We start from the raw sequence: 19081 nt of genomic DNA, 5'->3' as shown, positions 1-19081 counted from the left end.
ACATTGGCAAATCAAACGAACTGTACGGTACAGTGTAAAATGTTTAATGTGAAGCATTTGCATGGCTGATTCGTACGATCGATCAGTTTGATAATGAATATAGAACAATTACTCTTTCTCAATTTAATTAGAATAATAGCTTTTTACTTTCAATAAAAACTGTATAGAAATTTTACTGCATTATCATATCTATAGAAATCAATATCAAGCGTTAGTACTAGATTATCATCGTCACAGCCCTTGATATGCGAAAAATGGAACAACCAACCGTGCAGCGTTCGAACTCTTCCGCTACACTTAACACTCGATGTTCCGCAGAAAATGGACATACGACCGACAAAAAAAGGGGGACATTGGCTCGCTCTGCATGCCTTGTATTTGTCCGTGAACCAGTGAACGAGTGAGGCGAGCCGGCTAGGAGCAACGGGGCCAGCACAACACGGCGGCGGAAGCTGTTGCATCTCATGGAAACATATCGCCCAGTCATCATCATGTTGAGCAACGTTCACCTATTTTTCCTTACACTCACACACTGCGCTGGGTCACCATCGTCGACAACCGCTGCTGCGTTGACCCAGTTTGTCGAAAAAAAAAAACAAATGAAAGGTCCCGCTTTACGGCTGCTTCGTTGCGCTGACCTTTATTTCCCCTGGACGAATGCCGCCGATTCCAAAACACCCGGCTGCACAGGCCCAGATGACCTCGCATCGGACGTCTACCATCGGTAGCTACCGCTGGCCTGCCGAAAACATTCTAGGAATCCCGCACACGACGTAGCAAAAATGGGGTACACAAATTTAATAGAACACACGGGAATAAAAGCTGCCCTGCTTTGCAAATAGTACAAACAAAACGACCGAAAAAGCTCACAAAAATACGACGTTGGTGGGTTTTCCGCCGCTCCGATGTGTACGACGTGCAAATTGCGCGTCCTGGACGCACATCGGTAGCTCATGGTAGCTTTGTTTTGATTAACAGGTAGTCGGTATCGGTCTGGAAGGGTGAATAAACTTGCGACCCGACTGGAAACCGATGCGTCTTCTGCTTGCGCTCGACCCGAACCATGGCACATGCGCTGATGGAATGCTTCGTGCCGGGACTGGGAAAGGTTCATGCTGCTAGCTATCATCAACAGTTTGCAGCGTTTTGGAAGCGTCAGTCAACAAGTAGTTTGCAATGGAAATGTCTTGCTTGGCAGGATGAAGTTATCATGTTATCCGTGGCCGAATCTCAATACACTGCAGCGCAAACGGATAGCAACTGCAAGTTCGACTAGTGCCGTAAATAAAATAAGTCGAAATTTATGTTTTATCTGAATTGTTTTAAATTGTTGAATAGTAGATCAATGTTTTACATGTCAGCTTGACACATTGCTGACATTAAGAGTTTGATGAATTTTTTTCATCCTTGTCTGGCTTGACTTGACAAATTATTAATTTTCGAGATGTAATACACTAAAGCCGGGGTTCCCACGATTTATTGGTCAGCTCCCATGATGTTTTGGTGTGTTCCCACGATTTTTGATCGAATCCAATAGATTTTTGGTTCGTTCCCGTAATGTATTGGTATTTTCCAATTGGATATCAATACAATTGGACCAAATAATTCTGGGAAACGGCCAAAAAATCGTGGGAACGCACCAAAAAATATGGGAACCAACCAAAAATTAATGGGAACCAACCAATAAATTGTGGGAAACCCTGTAATATTCTTCTTGCAAAATGAAACAATTTACCATATTTTCTTCAAAATGAAACGAACGAATAAATCGCGAATCATGTTCAATTCATCTTAGTGAAAGAACTAGTACGTTCACGTTCATCAAAATGAACCGAATTGCCCAAGTCTAGTCTACAATACAAGTTTTTATGACATTTCTTTTAAATTATTATCTTTGCTGTTCTTTATATTTGCATTGAATTAAATTGTTTATCTCTTTCAATGTTTTCATTTTCATTTTTTATGCGTTGTATTCGATAGTGTTGGCAATTTGAAGCAAATCAATAAATAGCTTTATCATTTACGAGGACGTTAATTCAGTCCTATTTTTTCGGTCTTGATTTCCTCATCTTCAAGAAGTACTTTTTATCTCTTCAACGCTACGCAGCGCCCTTCTGTTCAACCCAACCTCGCCGGGAAACTGAAAAACTGTTGCACGAATGAACACCATCCTCCCCACCATTAGCTCACACACAACGAGAACGAAACCCGAAACCGGGCGATCCCTCCCGGCAATAAGGGGAAGGATCTAATGCAATCGCTCCATCGTCGAAGCAGTGCAACGAGCGCACTGCTTCCCCAGGTTCAGGAGAGCGAACGTTTAATCCTAGCGCAACGAGATCACAACCGTTCGCACGGAGCGTTCAGTTTTGATAAAGACATCGAACCGTGCGGTGCTCAGCTCGTTCGAAAAGGATCGGAACATAGCGCTGTGTGTTCCACTGTGTAAGTGTGGCTGTGCTTGAGGGTATGGGGAAGCCAATTTTTTTTTTGCTTACCTGGTGGGCATGTATGAAAGGAGTGAAGTGTAGCAAAAAAAAAAATGGATAAAACGGAGCAATTGGAATAACTTATTATGGAAGAGAGCATGCATAAAAGGAGTGAAATGTAAATGCATTAAAGTTAAAGTGTTTCCAAGTGCTGTGTAACGGGGCGGGAAGGTGCCAAAGGTTTCAATGGTTCCAGCAGACCGAAGCGCAGTGTGCTTTAAGAGTGATTAATAACGAATGCTCACGGGAATGATATTAGAAGATAGACGACCCGTGGCATTAAATCTCGATGGGGCAGGAAATTTTCCATCGTTCGGAATTTTTCCCACCCCATCGCGCCCCCTTTGCTAGAGGATAAGCAGCTTCGAAACAATTCATCGCAATATCTTTCCGCCAAAGTACACATTTTCATAGAACCGGGGCTTGGGCGAAATAAGGAAACAAAAACAAAAAATACATGAGGGCAAAGTCAAATACCTGTGTCACCGAGTTTGATGAAGAATAAAAGGACCTTCCAAAATCATGTTATCGATTTTAGCGGTGCTAACGGTGCTAGAGGTGAAAATTCTTCCCTTATCATTTTCCTCTCATTGCGCTAGAAACAGTGCCCGAGAGCGGAGGCAAGATGAAAAACAAAGTTGAAACCATCATTCATCATTAATCAGCACAATTGTTTGACCATTTTGTGTCACACCTGGTCCTGGTTCGTCCTCCTGGTTCACCGTGTCTGGTGCGAGTGCGGTGAATGGTCGAACCTTTACAACAAAAAAAAAGACGGAAAGCAAAAGACGCGACCAAGGCAACATTTTCTCGTGAAGGCTTAGTGATTGGTTCCTCGTTCCCTGTTTCTTCGTTCTTGGAATCGATCATAGCACTTTTTGGTCGAATTCGGCCCCACTTACCTCGTTCGATGGAAAACTGCAGGTGGTCCCGGGTTTGAACAACCGCTTGTCGCATGCAGCCAGTGAAGCGACAGATGATTTCTCTCTCTCTCTCTCTCTCTCTCTCTCTCTCTCTCTTTCTTTCTTTCTTTTCACTTTTTCTCACCGTTTGCCAACACCATCGAAACCGCTTGCCATTAAACATTAATTCCAAAGAACATGTGTGTGTGTGTGTGTGTGTGTATATCGGTGTTGTTCTAAGGTACTGCGTACAGAAAGTATCTTTTTCATGAATTTTCAGTTAATTAAGCTACAAAAAAACGCACAGTAAACGAAGCACAAAAACCAACCACAACAACAAAAAAAAAAGACATCAGAAAACCTTTTGCTCTTCTGCGATCATCCTTTCATCGTCGCCTGCTATTTGCTGCCGAGCGCCGCATCCAAGTGACAACCATTAAAATTGGATGATAATTAGCTAATTATCGTTTTTTTCCTTCTTCCCGCCGTGTCTCGCAGTCGTCGTCTTGCGGTTTCACGCTGCGAGTAAGTGAGTGAGAGTGTATACGCGTGTGTGTGTGCGCGCGTGTGTGTGTGTATCTGAGAGGGTATCAGTGTGGTTTTACGTCGGTGATTTGTGGTTTCTATAGAGCTTTGCCCTCCGCCGTTACGCACGACTCTAAACAACGCCGGACGGTGTAAGTTTTATTCGCGCTCGCGCTCGTTTTTTTCACGATCGAAAGGCTGTGCAGCGGTGTGCGAGGAACGCGTATCCTGGCCAAATAGAAAGGCAAGGAGAGGAGGGAATCGGATTCTGCTGCTTGTGCCGCAAGCATTCCAGAATAGTTTCCGAATACTTCCGCGCAACATCAAAGCGCAGAACTTCGGTTGCGGATCGAATCGTCCTCGGAGCCGTACAAAAACGGAATGGAAAAAGTTAATTACGTAGTGTAATTAATTTCACACCGGGAAGGCCAGCACTGGTAGTGAGCGCACATTAAAAAAAGGTAACATGAAACTTCAGTGCTTAAGGTTGAAATGTCGTACTAGTTCAGAGGAATGTCTTTTTTTTATACTATTCAATATGACTGAAAATTGCACCGCAGTTGTGTTACGCTTCGATGCTTTCGTATCATTTTGCAGATTAATTTCGGCTCAAATAAATCTTGTGCAACGATGTTTCTGCTTCGAGTAATAATCTCTTTTTTGCTTATCCGTCTACCGCGTCCCACTTACCAATGTCAGCAAACATCGATTATCATACTTTTAAGCTAAGCGGAAGTGAAACTTTCGCAATTCATCCGGTGTGCCTTAATGTTGATAAAACATCCGGTTTCTCAATGTCACTCTCTCTCTCACACACCCACACTGTTAGTGTTAGAACACACTGTTAGAGGGAAGACGATGCGGAAAAGTGTGCTTCCGAAACAGTACAGTTCATTTTCTTCCCTTTCCCTGGCTAGCCTTTCTTACACCCATTCATCTCCGCCACTCAGGTGCAGGTGAGAACGCCAACGCCATCCTTACCAACCTCCTTCACCCTGATTGCCTGCTGAACTTGCGCCCTTTTTTCCTCTCCACTCCCGGCGTAGCGGTGCCACAGACAATGGTCGGATGGAATTATGAAATTTTAATTAAATTTTAATGAAACAACCATGCCCACCCCGTTTTTATTCCCTCCACACGCACCCAAATACACACCCGTCCCCTTTCTGCAAAGGGGAAGTAGTTGGCCAAATGTAGTAGTCGTGGTGGGTTTTGTGGTTCGCTATACAAACATTACGCCTTTCGGTCCTGTGTCTTGAGCCACCTCTCTTTCACTCTCTTTGATTACTCTAGCGTCGGGGCGTTGTGACGCAGTGCGTTTGCTATTGGAGTTTGGGCTGTCTTGGATTTGATGGACGGTAATAAAAACGCGCGATGGTCCTACCAAGCGCTTGCACGGACAGTACGCATCGCTAATGGGTGGATTAGTGAATGGACGAGGGCATCCCCAGCGCCCCAGTTTGTTGACTTTTCGTTAAGTTTTACTGAGACGTGCAGTATTGAAGGGACCTGACGTGTATACTAAACGTTAAATTAGATTGATTTCAACAACAGTTGAGACAGGGTGCAAACGGAACAAAAGCGCTTTAATATCTTCCATTTTGATTTAATTTATTATGTAAGTTAAATATTTCTCACAACTTTAATTAACTTATGATGATTCATAACCCTTTAGTGGATTTGTTGTCCATAATGACAAAGAAGACATAGGGGAAAGCGGGGCATGGGAAATGGGCATTTTAAGCAGTTTACTTAAGGCAGAGGCATAGCCCTGAGCCGAAATGGACATATGTAAACGCAAGTTTCGTAAAATGTATTCTCTTCCTATCTTTTGCTTTGCTGTTCAAGAAAGTCCTTCACAATTTTCAAAAATATATTATTAAAACTAAAACACTGTTTACACGTTTCAATCGACGAAATCGAATCTTTTGAAGCTGTGCCTTAACCTTGCATTTTTTTTGTGAACAAATACAACACCATAGCTTCACCAAGCGCCATATGTCAAATGCATCTGCTTATTTTGTCCCACATGAAGCTTTTTTATATTGTATTGTTATATTCATAAAAATACGCATTCAATTGCCTTGCTTATACCATGTAAAACTTCCACGCATCCATGTGGCATTGCTTAGAGCTTATTTTCGAAGTGGTAAAAATTGCATCAATATGCTACGAAATATTATTTTGGTTATTTCTTAATTACAGGTTTTTAAAACATTCAGGGTGTTCATAAAACACTCCATTTAATACATTGTGAGCCTTGGAATTTATTCTTGATGTGAAATAATTCTTTAATAAAGGATGACTATTTCACCCCGCATGCTCGTTTTGCCCCGTTTACCCCAACAATAAGATAAGATTAAATATCGACAAAGAGGAATGGTTGAATGTTATCAGCTTTCACTAGATTCAAAAACCATTTTTCTATTTTTAACATGTTTAAACATTTATTTAAGAGCTTTAAAGTTTCAATATGTACTCTTTTCAATTTAAGGTCCATCCGATGGTCGATCAATTTTGTAATATTTTTGACATATGGCATTCTTCTTAGGTACGTGTAACTATCTACCTAGAAGGGTTAAACAATACCAATTTAGTTGGTCATGGGTCAATATGAGCTCTTATCCTTGGATAAAAATATTGTAAAAATACCTGTAAGCCTGTGTCTATTCACATTGGTCGGATAGGCCAGTCACAGTTTGGCCTAATGTCATGCATTTGTTAAACATAAGGCTGATCTGTCTAAAAATAATCATTCTATTGCAAGCACTGAAGCTTAAAGTTCAATAAATACACCTGTTGATTTTGCTGCATGCAACAAATCTATTTATAATTTCATTGCCCCCTTCCTCTCAACTCAGTTGGTTCGCTCAGGAAGTAACGAGATACAAAATAAACATCAAGCACTAATAATCCATCATTATTAATTACTTTTGAAAAAGGTTTTGCTTAGAAAAGCAACAGAGAGGTTGTATACTTTTTTTTCATTAAAAATATTTTTAATCAACAAAAAGATTTAAAAGTAAGATAGAGAAAAGATAGTAGTGGAAATAGAAAATTTATTTAAACTATCATAAATCGGGAAATAACTGCAATCTTTTGAATTACATGGCCTTACATTATCAAACCATAAAAGTGCCTTCACGAGAGAATGATTTCTCAAATATTTGAATACATTGTTCCGCTGAAATCAACCAGTGCATAGCTTTACTAAACTTGTACCAAAACTATTGCAATAAATAATCGCAACAACAAAGTTAAGCTAACTAAACAGATATTTCATGTCGGTAGGTAATACGCGTTAAAGCCTCAACTAATGGCTCCCAGGAGTCGGTGCGTGCGGTGTGCGTGTGTGAGGCTGTATCGCTTCCGAATATTGTGAAACTTTCTCCAGAATAGTGCCTTTCCCCGGTCCCGGTGGTGATGGTGGTGATGGCTGCTCAACCTATACTGTAAAGCCCTTACAGTGTGCAAACTTCTAGACTGCCCCATGGCCTGAGCAAATTTATCTATCGGCCACAAAACCGTACAGCTCGCAGGGATGAGAGTTAAGTTTCTCTGTTTGACTTTGTACTTCCGGATGCTGCTTTAGAAAATGAGGCAAATGGTATGGGAAGAAAGAATGATTGAAAGATCAAAAAGTGAAACTTTCAAACCCTGCTACTTGGACGCCTTGGGAAAGTATGTCCATCCAGGGGCACAATAATTGCAATAATCCTTACAGATAAGTTGACGTCTGACGGTAGTAGTGGTTCGACGTGGTTAAAATAAGCTGTTCATTATCACAAACGCACCTGTGAGCAACGGAATTTAAAATTACCATCCGATGAGCACTGAGATGAAGCTGCACCCTTCAGAGCTTCGTCCAGCCCGGAAAGCCGGAAATAAACATAATCCCAACTAAAACGCAATCATTTTCTGCGTCGTTGATTGTTGGCTTTTGGACCGCCGTGCAAGCGTCTCGGGACAAACCGCGTCAGTGTAGCCGATCGGCAGGAATCTTTCTATTTCGAGCGACGGTTTACGGTAGCATGTACGCTTCTAAGCCACCGCCAGCGTCACTCACAACTGTCGCCCACAAACCCCGTTATCCCCGTTAAGCCTCCCCGGTGGTGATGGTCGGTGAAGGCCGTTTGGTGCTCGCACGTCGACAGACTGATTCGCTAAAAATCCCCCAATTTGATTAGTGATAGCAGCATCCTTCACCGGTGCGTCCACAACGAACCGGTGTGCCACCGAAAGCGAACGATTTCCCGGGTTCCCCAATGTCCGTTTCCGGGAGCGGGGAAAAGCAACAACAACAACAAAACAGACGAGGATTTATTTTTATCTCGCCTTTCTTGGCACTAAGAAACGCACGTACGCTCGAAGGTGGGCCGGGAAATCCATCCTCGTAAGGATCCTCCCCATTCCCTGGCTCCCTTTCGCCTTTCGTGTGAAGCGCTCGGAAACGCGTCGGCTCTGGTCCGGTTTAAGCTCCACCGGAGTCTAGTGCAACCCGTGTCGCACAGCAAAGCCCTACGGATTGTTCGAGGCGGCCCCGGGATTGACGATTTCCGTGCTGCCATTGTCGGCGGGATGGCGTTTCCGGTAGGAAGAAAGGGAGCAGAAGAAAATAAAACTGTCCCGGGTACCGAGCGACGCTACGGGTACGCTTTTACCGACCGTTGCTCCATCGAAGCGGCCATCAAAGCGAGGAAATCCTTTAAGCATTCAGTTTACTCTCTTCCTGTCCCTTTTCCTTTTTTATCTTTGCACACTAGTTGCTTCGCTCTGGGCTGAAGTCAACGTCCATCGATTGGAAATTGGAACGAATTGTGCGCGGGAATGAAATGGCTTGTGGTTTTTATTTTTATGTACAAAAAAAAGTTACTAAATGAATTGAAGTTGTAGAGTTAATACCAATTTAATTGATAAACAGACAAGACCCTGCTCAACATTGCTTTGCGTACAATGTGTTCTATAGTGAACAAAAACAGAATGCAGAACGATGTAAGCACAATCTAATAAAACATTCATTGAATGGTTCACTTTCATCTACTTACAAATTGAATGTGTGTGTGTTGATAATAAAAAAATATTGTGTTGATAAAAAGATAACGAGTTCACGGTGCAATGAAAAGCTTCTAGTTGCAGTATGTCTCCCTTTAATGTATGTCTCCTCGTTTGTATCCCTTTCTTTTGTTCAACAAATCCGACGGAGCTCACTTGTCCCGTTTTGTCCCGATCTGTGAACGAAAGGATGAAAAAAGAACATTACGAGGAAGTAAAACCATTGTAACAGTAAGAGCAAAGCAAAACAAAAAGAGAAAGAACCCCATTTCGCACCCAGGAGGATTGAGCAACTTGACAGTAATTAATGGGAAACCATCGAAACGATGAATGAATACGGACGTAAAAGTAATGCAAAATGGAAAACCGTTTATTTTGCGGGTCCCACTGTGGGTGTTTTTTCAGCATTCAGATGGCGTTTTTTGTGTGTTTTTGTTTTGTTTTTTATCTGTTCTGGATGGTTTACCTCGATAGAGAATACAGGTGACATGATGTAATTTAGAGAATGTTGCTCACCTCGCGTGCTTACCGTGCACAGTGTACATGACAGAAGTAAAGGTTTGTCCAGGACATGGTTTATAGTCTGCTTTTGGTGCTCTCAAATGTGGGTATTCATTATTTTGCTGGAAGAATCTAGGTGCGTTTGAATGGACTTTTGTAAAATTTCATTTTCTGGTATGCATGGTGTCATGGGTTTCAGCCCCGAATGGACCGTGCCCCCATACGCAGGACTGCTATGTGTAATCAGTAAGTCACTGAAAGCCAAGCCCACTAGTAGTACAGGCAGGCCTTGACCGACAACGGTTATTGTGCCATAGAAGAAGAAGAAGATGCATGGTGTTTAAGATTAAAAAATGAACAGAGCATGCAAAAATTATGAGGTTTAAATACTTCGCGAGAGGTAAAAATACCAATATATTCATTTAAACTTGTGTCGTATTAAATTAACGAAATAATATTGACATGGGCGGATATGTTTTATGTTTTTTTGTAGCTTACTTCAAAAATATTTAAAAATAATCCAGGTATTAAACATTTTATGAGCTCTACAAATTCTATTCTTTTGAATTGTTTGTGGCTAAATGAGTTATGGTAACATGATAACAACCTTCCATAATGATTCGTATGGGCCGCAAAATACTATTTTTTTAAAATAATAATCATAATAACTAAACTTTCGTTTAGTTTACAACGTTTTGTAAAGCTAGCGTTTAAAATATGGCTTGAATTTCACTGATTGAATTTTTGGATGAATTTTAGCAACATTATTGAATATAGTTGATGAATAGAGGAAAATACCTTCAGATTTTTCAAACATTCTTCAGACTACATTTACTTTTCATTCATGTATATTTTATCACTAGAAAGGAACTATGAACGAAATATACAGAAATATTATCTTCCAATCGTATGTCACAATTACATGGTGAATTGCTTATCATTTTAATTCATCAAAAAATTACCGAACGATAGCATCCGGGGTTCTCGATTCATACTATGATCAACCTTACAGCGAGCATTTCATGTTGGTCATTAGTTTAGTACCATCCAAGGGACCATTTGACACATTTGTTAAATATAGAATTAAAATGCTCTATACATATGAGGAATAGTCAATAATCAATAATCATATAAAACAATATAAGATAAATAATGCTAAAATAATAAAAAAAATCTTGGGAAATGAAACACAACACTTGCTGGACTAAAATATCAAATTTGCAGAATGCAATAAACGCAATTTTCTCAATCTTTATAATCTTCCTGCATAGCGTGGTAAGGTACCTAAAGACTAATCTTGATCTAGCCTAATTAGTATTAGTCTTGGTTAGGTTGAGCTATACGAAGCGCGAACCGATAAGCATTAGATAGTACCATAAAAAGGAATACAGGAAAAACCGCGCCTATCACTTAAAAAATATACGCGGAAAACAGACATTTTATTTTGCCCAAGCATTGTTATAAATCGTTTCGGCAAGAAATTATCGGCGCAGTGGTTTCGTTTTCCCGCACCAAGTGGAAAACTCCTTCTTCTGAACTACCCAAATAACATCATGAAAAAAGCTTGATTGAAGGAGACTCCATCCTCCATCCACTGTAATGCTGATTTTTTTTACCAGTAAAACCTACACTGTTTAACAGCCATTACATGTACATTAATCTCTCCATGTTAATGGTGACAAGTACATAGATCGCGCAATAAATCACACACCCGACAGCCTTGGCACATCACGACACCGGTTGTACTGGTTGACTTTGTTATCGCTGCTTCCTACATTACCCTTTCCCCCCTGGTCCCCTGGCGTTGTATGGCATGGGTAATTCCTTCCTCGCACACGCTAAGACTGCTAATTCACGGAGAAACATTTTGTTAATTGACAGCGACAAACAGTGTGTCAAACGGTACGACCATCGCCTTATCGCCACCGAACATATGAAGCAAAAAGCTCGGAAGTGAAAGGAATGGAAGGAAACAAACATTATGAATGAATGAAACCATGCAACACCTTTTAATAGTAGTTTGTAGTGGCCATTGCCTTTGCTATTGCAAAGGTCGGGGTAAAACTTACCCAAATGTTATCCGTTCGCAGCAGCTGGCACCCCAAAAATTAGTCCCATTCGGGCTGGGGAAGTAAACTCGCTCTATCCCACGCAACACACCAATCAAGACCTAATAGTCACAATAAACGTGGATATAATCACGCTTGTTTTACTTTACGACAAAAACGGCCGAAGCGAGCGAACGAACCATAGTGACGACCTTTTCCGGGTGCCTTTTGCGGGACCTTTTTCCCGCTGCTGGTGTTGTTGTTGTTGCCCATATCCATACTACTACTGCTCTATGCCAACAGCCGCTTTGCAGTGGAATCACGCTGAAAAAGACATTGTGATATCCGGTGCGGTCGAAACAACGAAAACCCGGCGGTCAAGCAAATAAAACCGAACTCAATTAAGTGAACATTATGGGCTGTTTTGCTTTGAACGAGTGCTGAGGATACGGTTACAACGTGTGGGGCAAAGCGACCAGGACTGGGAAGACAACGGCGATGGGTTTGTCCGGTGTTGCGAAAGGTTCTGCTGGTCTGTACCGCATTCGACGGGAAGAGATGAACGAGAACGCATGTTCAAAACCCACCAAGAAACATGTGAGCGGTACAATGCAGTACACACCGGTTGATAATTAATTTTTACACCGGCTTTATTTAGCTCGTTCGAACGTTAATGAATTTGTTTTTCGACTCATCCGGTTGTAACATTGGGTTTGTTGACAAAAACAGCTGGATATAGTACCAGAAAAATTAACGAACATCACACAGATGAACAATGCTCTATTGGTCAGTAAGGTGGAGCTTGAATACGTATATTGAGAAATTCAATTACATTTTTGGAATTTTTTCTTCATGGATGCGTTTGATTCATGAAAGATATTACACAATGTTGTAGCCATGATGAAAACATGAAGTAACTTTTAACAAGGCCCACTATGGTACAAAGTACACCCAAAATCTTTCGATGAATTATGATGAATTTACTATTTTTCAATTATGATCAATAATCGATTGCCATTATTAATGCCACATTGATGCCAAACATTTGTCTGTGCAAAATTTTATCAGTACAGTCTGTTCCCGAGTTACACGGTTGTCGACCGATGTAGATTTGGAGATATGCGGTTTTCTAAAATGGACATCTTCTTCTATGTCGCGTAACGACCTACGCGGACATGCCGGCCTATACAGTCTTTCGTGACAAAATGCATTACCACGCAAGCCGGATAGCCAATCCTTGCTACGGGAGGGACGGTCCATTCTAGGCTTGAACCCATAACGGCAATGTTATTGAGTCATTCGAGTTGACGACTGTACCACCCCGTAGTGTTGAAAATTCACACATCAAATGTCAAATCAGTACACTTTGGTTTAAGTACATCGTCCATTGAAGAATAAATTACATTTTTGTTAGAAAATTTAACCCGATTTAAAGTCAGAAATGGGGCCCTTTCCGCTTTAAGTTCGTAGGCTGAAATTTCAACCTGTCAGCTGTTTCCATTGTATAGATGTTTTCGAGAAGCTATGTGAGTCGGTATAATATACAAGAGGTGTATGAATTTAGAAGGCTGATTTTTATCGCTTCTGTTTCTGAATGAAGATTTTAAGAGTGTTTCGTGTGTTCGCCAAGCCTCCAGAAAGCTTGTTTGAGCAAAAGTTTTCACTCGTTCTGTCAAAAAGTGACATTTAAATTTGGTTATAAAAAACTTGCTATGAGACCACCTGGACTACACTTTCATTCTGGATTCCATCACCAGATCTGTTTAATGCACCTTGGGATAAATGTAAACACCACCTTGTTTTACCATTTTGCGAGCAGGTACTCGAATGTAATTCTAGCTATGAGGCTAGAATAAACTAGACTGAAAATTGCAGGCTAGTTTTGTGTGTGGTTTAGTATGGAGTGTTAACATGATTTCAGGCTCCAACTGTCAAACTCTATACAAAAACCTGACTAGAATCGTGAAAGGCCTTCATATTAGAATTGTCTGCACGAATCGTATCAAATAAACGAGAAATATATAAATAAACTATACATATTTAACATATTTAACATATTTAACTATTTTTAGTTTAAAATAGTAAATCAAAACTAAAGAGGTATCAAATGTATTTTAGCCGAAAAACGTGAAACTCGACATACGCGGATATTCGAGTTACGTGGATTCCTCTGGAACATTCTGTATTAGAGCTTATGCTACGTTATGACAACTTCAATTACCACCAAGACACCTCATTTGTATGCACACTGTACAAAAAACTATGATAGGATCATGACAATGATGATAAGAAATTACAATGGCTAACTTAAAAAAATAGGCCTGAGAAGGACAAAAGTATGATGAGTATATTTTTATTCTGATGTCAGTTTTGTAAGCTGACATAAATGCGCCATTAATAAAGGTGCATACAAAAACACTGCAAGTAATTCAATTTTTAATTTTGCCAATTTTGTGCCTAACAAAGATAAGCCTAAAAGATGGACTAGCTGTGGTGTTTATTGTTGTATGTTTAGCTTCCGAAAAAGATTTACAATGTTTTTGGACATGGGTACATGTCGATTCTGTTGATGAATAAATTTCATTTTGACTTCTCAATTGTGAGACGAATTCTGTACTCTTTAAAACAAAACATATTGAAATCATCATAAAAGAATATTGCGTGTATTGTGTTGCAAAATGCCATTCTCATTTACTTTTAATAATATAAACTCTTTCGTATAAGATTCATATAACTGTAATTATCAAAGTAAAAAAATGGCGTGACCAAACCATACCTGCGTAACTTGTTGTATGACATGTACATTACATCCCAATCTGAGCCCCGCTAGCACGGTGCACAGTGCAATATGTAATTAGCATAGCTCCCTGCATAGTGCAAAAACAATACTAATCATCCATCCCAGCAAGCTCATTTGCTCTACCGGCACCACCCGAAGCCTTTGCCATTCGTTCGACCCATATTGGTCTCGAACCTCTATCGAAAAGTTTGGCTTTACGGAACAGAATTTAATACCACAGAACCTACGCCTCCCAGCGATGCAGACAGCACAGATTGCCTCGTTCCTGCGTGGTGAGGAAAATAATTACCATTTTCATGGAGCTTCCCAATGTGCAGCGTGGTTCATTCCTGTGCCGGTGCGAGCCTATTTTTGGAGCCACCGAATAGACCCGGTGTCAGGCAGCGTGACCGCGTGGGAGAACCGCGGAACCCGGACTGTGGCAGCTGTGGCTAACCAAAGGCTCGGTTTTGTGAAACGCATGTTTTCGTGCATGCGGCGGTAGGATGTGGGATGGCCGGAGATCTGAAAACCTGCCAGCAAAACACATAAGCCAGTTGGTCGGTGGTGGTTTCATGGACCTTGACTAACGCGTTTTGGCTTTTCTCGTTCGCCATCATGCGTCTATCATGTCTGTGTCAAAAACCAGTCAGCTGCGGTTTCGCTTCCAATACGTGTATGTGTGTGCGCGACCAGGCCCTAACACAAAGACGGTTCTATGGTAGGGGTTTATGGAGAGCGTTGCTGCTGCCTGACGTTCGGAGCACATGATTTATTCACCGGCCAATCTCTTAGTCTGCGCGCGGGACTAGGCGTAATGGTGACCGAAGTTATGCCAGAACTGATGGCATCTTTCTTGGTGTGATCATCCACATCTAGCGGGTGGAGAGTGATTCTTCGGAGCGTTTTTTTGGTCTGTTACTCTACGAGTCAACGTCAACCGTCTTAAGAGACTCGTCTTGGATGGCAAATTGGTGATGATGTATTTGTTTAATGAAAATATTCATGCGAGACAGACAGAAACAACTAAAAACAGAACAGCAAAAATGCCAAAGGCTTGCACTTCACGGTTTTAGGTAAAAAGATATGTTGAAACAAGAGTTGAATCGTTTTGTCAAACAATTCACCTGACAGGAATTTCAAGACAAATTGTCTTGGATTGTGAAAAAAACAACACCTTAACATAAGGAAATACTAACATGCATGTTTGAAGCTGAGTTTACCAATGTTCCATTCTAATGCTTTTAAAGCAGCTTATGTATCACCATCCTTTTTTCCCCGTACATTTCTGCTACAGAACATCTACCAAAGGATGGTTTTAGGTGAAGCGAAACAAAATTTGTGACTTATTTTTCCCCTCGAATTGTCGTGTCTAGCGTACAACCTGATTCTGATAGCCGATCGATAGGAATTGAGTCCTCAATATGATATGTTTCCAAAAAAGCTTCTTATGTCCATATTTATCGTTTCGAATACAGCTTGAAAAAAAATATCATCGGGCAAAACAAGCAACAACACCATATTGTACACGTGTTTGCTAGTTTTATTTACTTCACGTGATACGCTCCTGCCATAATACGGAGACGGTATGATCAGTCTTGTACTTTGCGTTTTATTTATAATTATACCCAGTTACATTTTTAATGCAAAACCCGCCCCAAAGCCATAATTATTGAGCTTTCATCAACAAACACTGTTAGCGCTAACGACTGCACACAACCCCAGAGGGATTCTTTTATCTCACCAGCGACGCTCCCTGCACAAAACGGTTGTGCCCTGGCCTGTCCTGCAATCCGGCTCTACCTTCTGGGGCGACCATTAAGTATCAGCAAAAAAGCCCTCGACGCATCGGTGGCCCACTGAATTTTTCATGAGCTCGTCCATCCCCAGCCGGCCACCGGGTCTTGGTTTTTGACTCGTGAAATTTCCCCTTCGTCAGCTGGTGCTGTACCCATAGCCTTTCTGAACATATCTAAAAAGAAAAGAGGAAAAAAACAAATACTAGAAAAAAAGAACTAGAAACATTCTCTCACCCATCAAACCCGATATCATCGCTCAAACAACCGCACCACAATCGGCGATACAAAAGAACGACACATTAAAGCTCAATATTCCCGCTAAGCGTGTATGGTTTAATGTTTGGGCAGCATAGCAGATGAAGATAGGCGTTTGCTTCAAAGTGGAAAGCCGCTAACAGGGCGCGCGCTATCGGTATCGGTACACCGTGCCTGCCGTGTCTGGTGGCAAGCGAAACGTAAAATGATCGATCGGCTGAGTTTGAGAAGCTGAGAATTGTTTCGGCTGAGTTTGCATGTTTTATGCAAACAAGAGTGAAGGCAGATAGAGAAAAAAGAGGAGGAAACAGCCATACTCTCAGTGTTTCTTCGTTTCGGCGAATTTGATTGCAAAGCTTCGTCGTCGTGGCTTTCATGAAAGTCAAATATGTTTGACAAACAAAAATTCAACGAGTAGAGTAGAGAAGTGTGGAGAGTCAAAACGGCACGTAAAATAAATTTGTACCACTAGAATCGATGATTCCCGTCATGGTATGCTGTTGGCGGGGAGATGTTACGAATGGAGTTGTTATACATATTTAGACATTGTTGAATTATTTAACCACTCCTGATCAGTTTGTTTAAACAGTGCTCAAACACTCAACTCGACACTAGAAGCGATTGTACGGTAAATAAATTTATATTTCTATTGTTTTTATTATAAGGATTAAATATATTTAATTCAATTCAATTGATATTAAATAACATGAAGCAGTATCTGAAGAAACATCACCATTTCAAAATGGAAATCAGTCTTCTGCGAATTAATCGTCCAACGAGCTTAAGAACTTGCTGCAAAACCGAACGCAGATGTCTTCCGATGAGAGCACAGTGTGATAAAACCGTTTCAATCCAATCCCCCAAGGACCGGAACGATTCGTGCTCAACGCTGTCAACGCTGTGTTCCAACGAAAGGCACACTAAAAAGATACTCATTTTAAGCGCTTTCTCCAGCATTTCGTTGTTCGATGGGAAGCAAGACGTTGCTAAGGATTGACTTTAGTTTGTCTGTTTTTTTTTTGTGTGCCCAAAACCAGACAGTAAATCCCAGCCATCGATGGAACTGGGAGCTCCGCTTGCTGAAATAGATTCATAAAATTTTAATAAACGGCTTTAATCTGTTGTTTCTCATCCGTGCCCCGGAGGCGCGTGCTGGAGCGCCCATTTGACAAGGCTCTTATCCTTACGCCGACGCGAAGCCACGGTTGTTAAAAAAGTCTGAAAAAATCCTTCCAGACCGAGCATCCTTTTCGGAATGCGGGTGGAAAGTTCCGAGGGGACAAAGTGGATTCGCCTGCCCGTCGAGGAGAAATCAATTTTCACTCGATTGGGTTGGTGCAAAATGTCGATACAGAGAGGGCTGGGGGAAAATCCAAAGCCTCGTAAAATGAAAGTAAAAACTGAACAGCAACGGACCAACAAAATGCTATCCTTCGGAGTGAGCAAAAAATCCTTCCGCTTACGATGTTGCGTTTGGTTTATGCGCGAAACCTCGCAGCTTGCGAGGTATAACACCATTTTTTTCATATTTTTCCTGCCACGTTATACCTGTGCAGTGTACGTTTCTTGTACCTTTTTTGTCTTTCGCTGCCATTTTCCCTTTTGTGCTCTTTCCATGCCTCCCCGAGCTGTCAATTATAGCAGCGAGATGACGACGACGACAACGACGGGGACGAACTTGTTGCTTGGTCAGCGACGGTGGCTAGAATATCTGTATGTGCGTGTGTGTATTTCTATGTGCGCTCTCCGCCAAGGACACGCTGACGCTAATGAAGAAGGATTTGTTTAATCAGTTTATTGATACCGGAGCTAATCCCAGCACCCGACTAATGGCAGGTTATCGTACGGCAGTGCGCCAGATAGGGCAGGGTACAAAGGTGCAACGTTCGCGCCGGGGACTTTTAATAACAAACCATTAATATCGTTTATCAAACCGCACACGCTGACACGGTGACATGGGGCTAGGTGGTGCTTTTAAGGAGAAAGAGGAGGGCTTTAATGTTAACTTTGGAATTAAAGTTTTCCTCTTTTGTATTTTCTTATTTTCAAACATTGAACGCAATAGATTGGAGATTTGATTGCAAATGGAAATATTTGATATCAGATACATTTGGGAGGATTAATAACTGAGGAGTTGTCGAATAAGTCTTGTATCAAACAAATTTTCTTAAAAAACTGTCTTAACCACTAAAAGTAAGCACAATACATGTATTAAATATGATTGATTTTTTTATTATTTAATTAAAATATTTATTTTAAATTTCATGTGTCTCTTGAAATGAAGACTACCAGTAAATGTCCCTTTTATAATATAAGCCAGAAATAAATTTCATCCTGTCAGTGGAACAATACCCATTATTCGGGTTGTATTTATTTGGGAGTTACGTTCTAGCATATTGGATGTAAGCATTTATGTACAATAAAAAAAACATTTTAAAATGGTTTTGTATTCTCCATTTCTGTTTGCAATGGGTGATAATACTTTTAATACAGTTAAAAATATCATATCAAACTGAACATAATATTTCTTGACAACATATTATGCAACGGCAAAACAATTCATTAATATTAGTTAAAATTCTGATTTCATGTGTTAAACTCCATTTGAAAAAGCTGGTAGAATTGTAAAACCCCAAATATGTGATACAAAATCAGAATTTCTTTCTGCAACTGCAAAAACGCAGTTATTCAATGTTCAGATTTCTGTAGAAAACTTAAACTATTTATTTAT

At 40.8% G+C, this 19081-nt stretch overlaps 1 protein-coding gene across 7 annotated transcripts in view; it reads left to right on the top strand.

Moving 5' to 3' along the window:
- Positions 1 to 2152: 2152 nt before the first annotated feature.
- The window catches only part of LOC120947986 (SCY1-like protein 2), a 113773-nt gene continuing 96844 nt past the window's right edge, over positions 2153 to 19081 (top strand). For 3 of the 7 annotated variants that reach the window (XR_007452025.1, XM_040363917.2, XM_049606441.1), the window contains exons 1-2: positions 2153 to 2445; positions 3890 to 4377. The gene's annotated coding sequence lies outside the window, so the exon portion shown is untranslated. Of the gene's footprint in view, positions 2468 to 3889; positions 4378 to 19081 lie in introns of all 7 variants that reach the window. The other 4 variants (XM_049606442.1, XM_049606444.1, XM_049606440.1 and 1 more) reach the window with 3 other exon arrangements.

The sequence above is a fragment of the Anopheles coluzzii genome, chromosome 2, assembly GCF_943734685.1.
Source record: "Anopheles coluzzii chromosome 2, AcolN3, whole genome shotgun sequence".
Taxonomy (NCBI): Eukaryota; Metazoa; Arthropoda; class Insecta; order Diptera; family Culicidae; genus Anopheles; species Anopheles coluzzii.
Note: the sequence above shows the minus strand (reverse complement) of the source record. Positions and strands in the feature narration are given on the sequence as shown.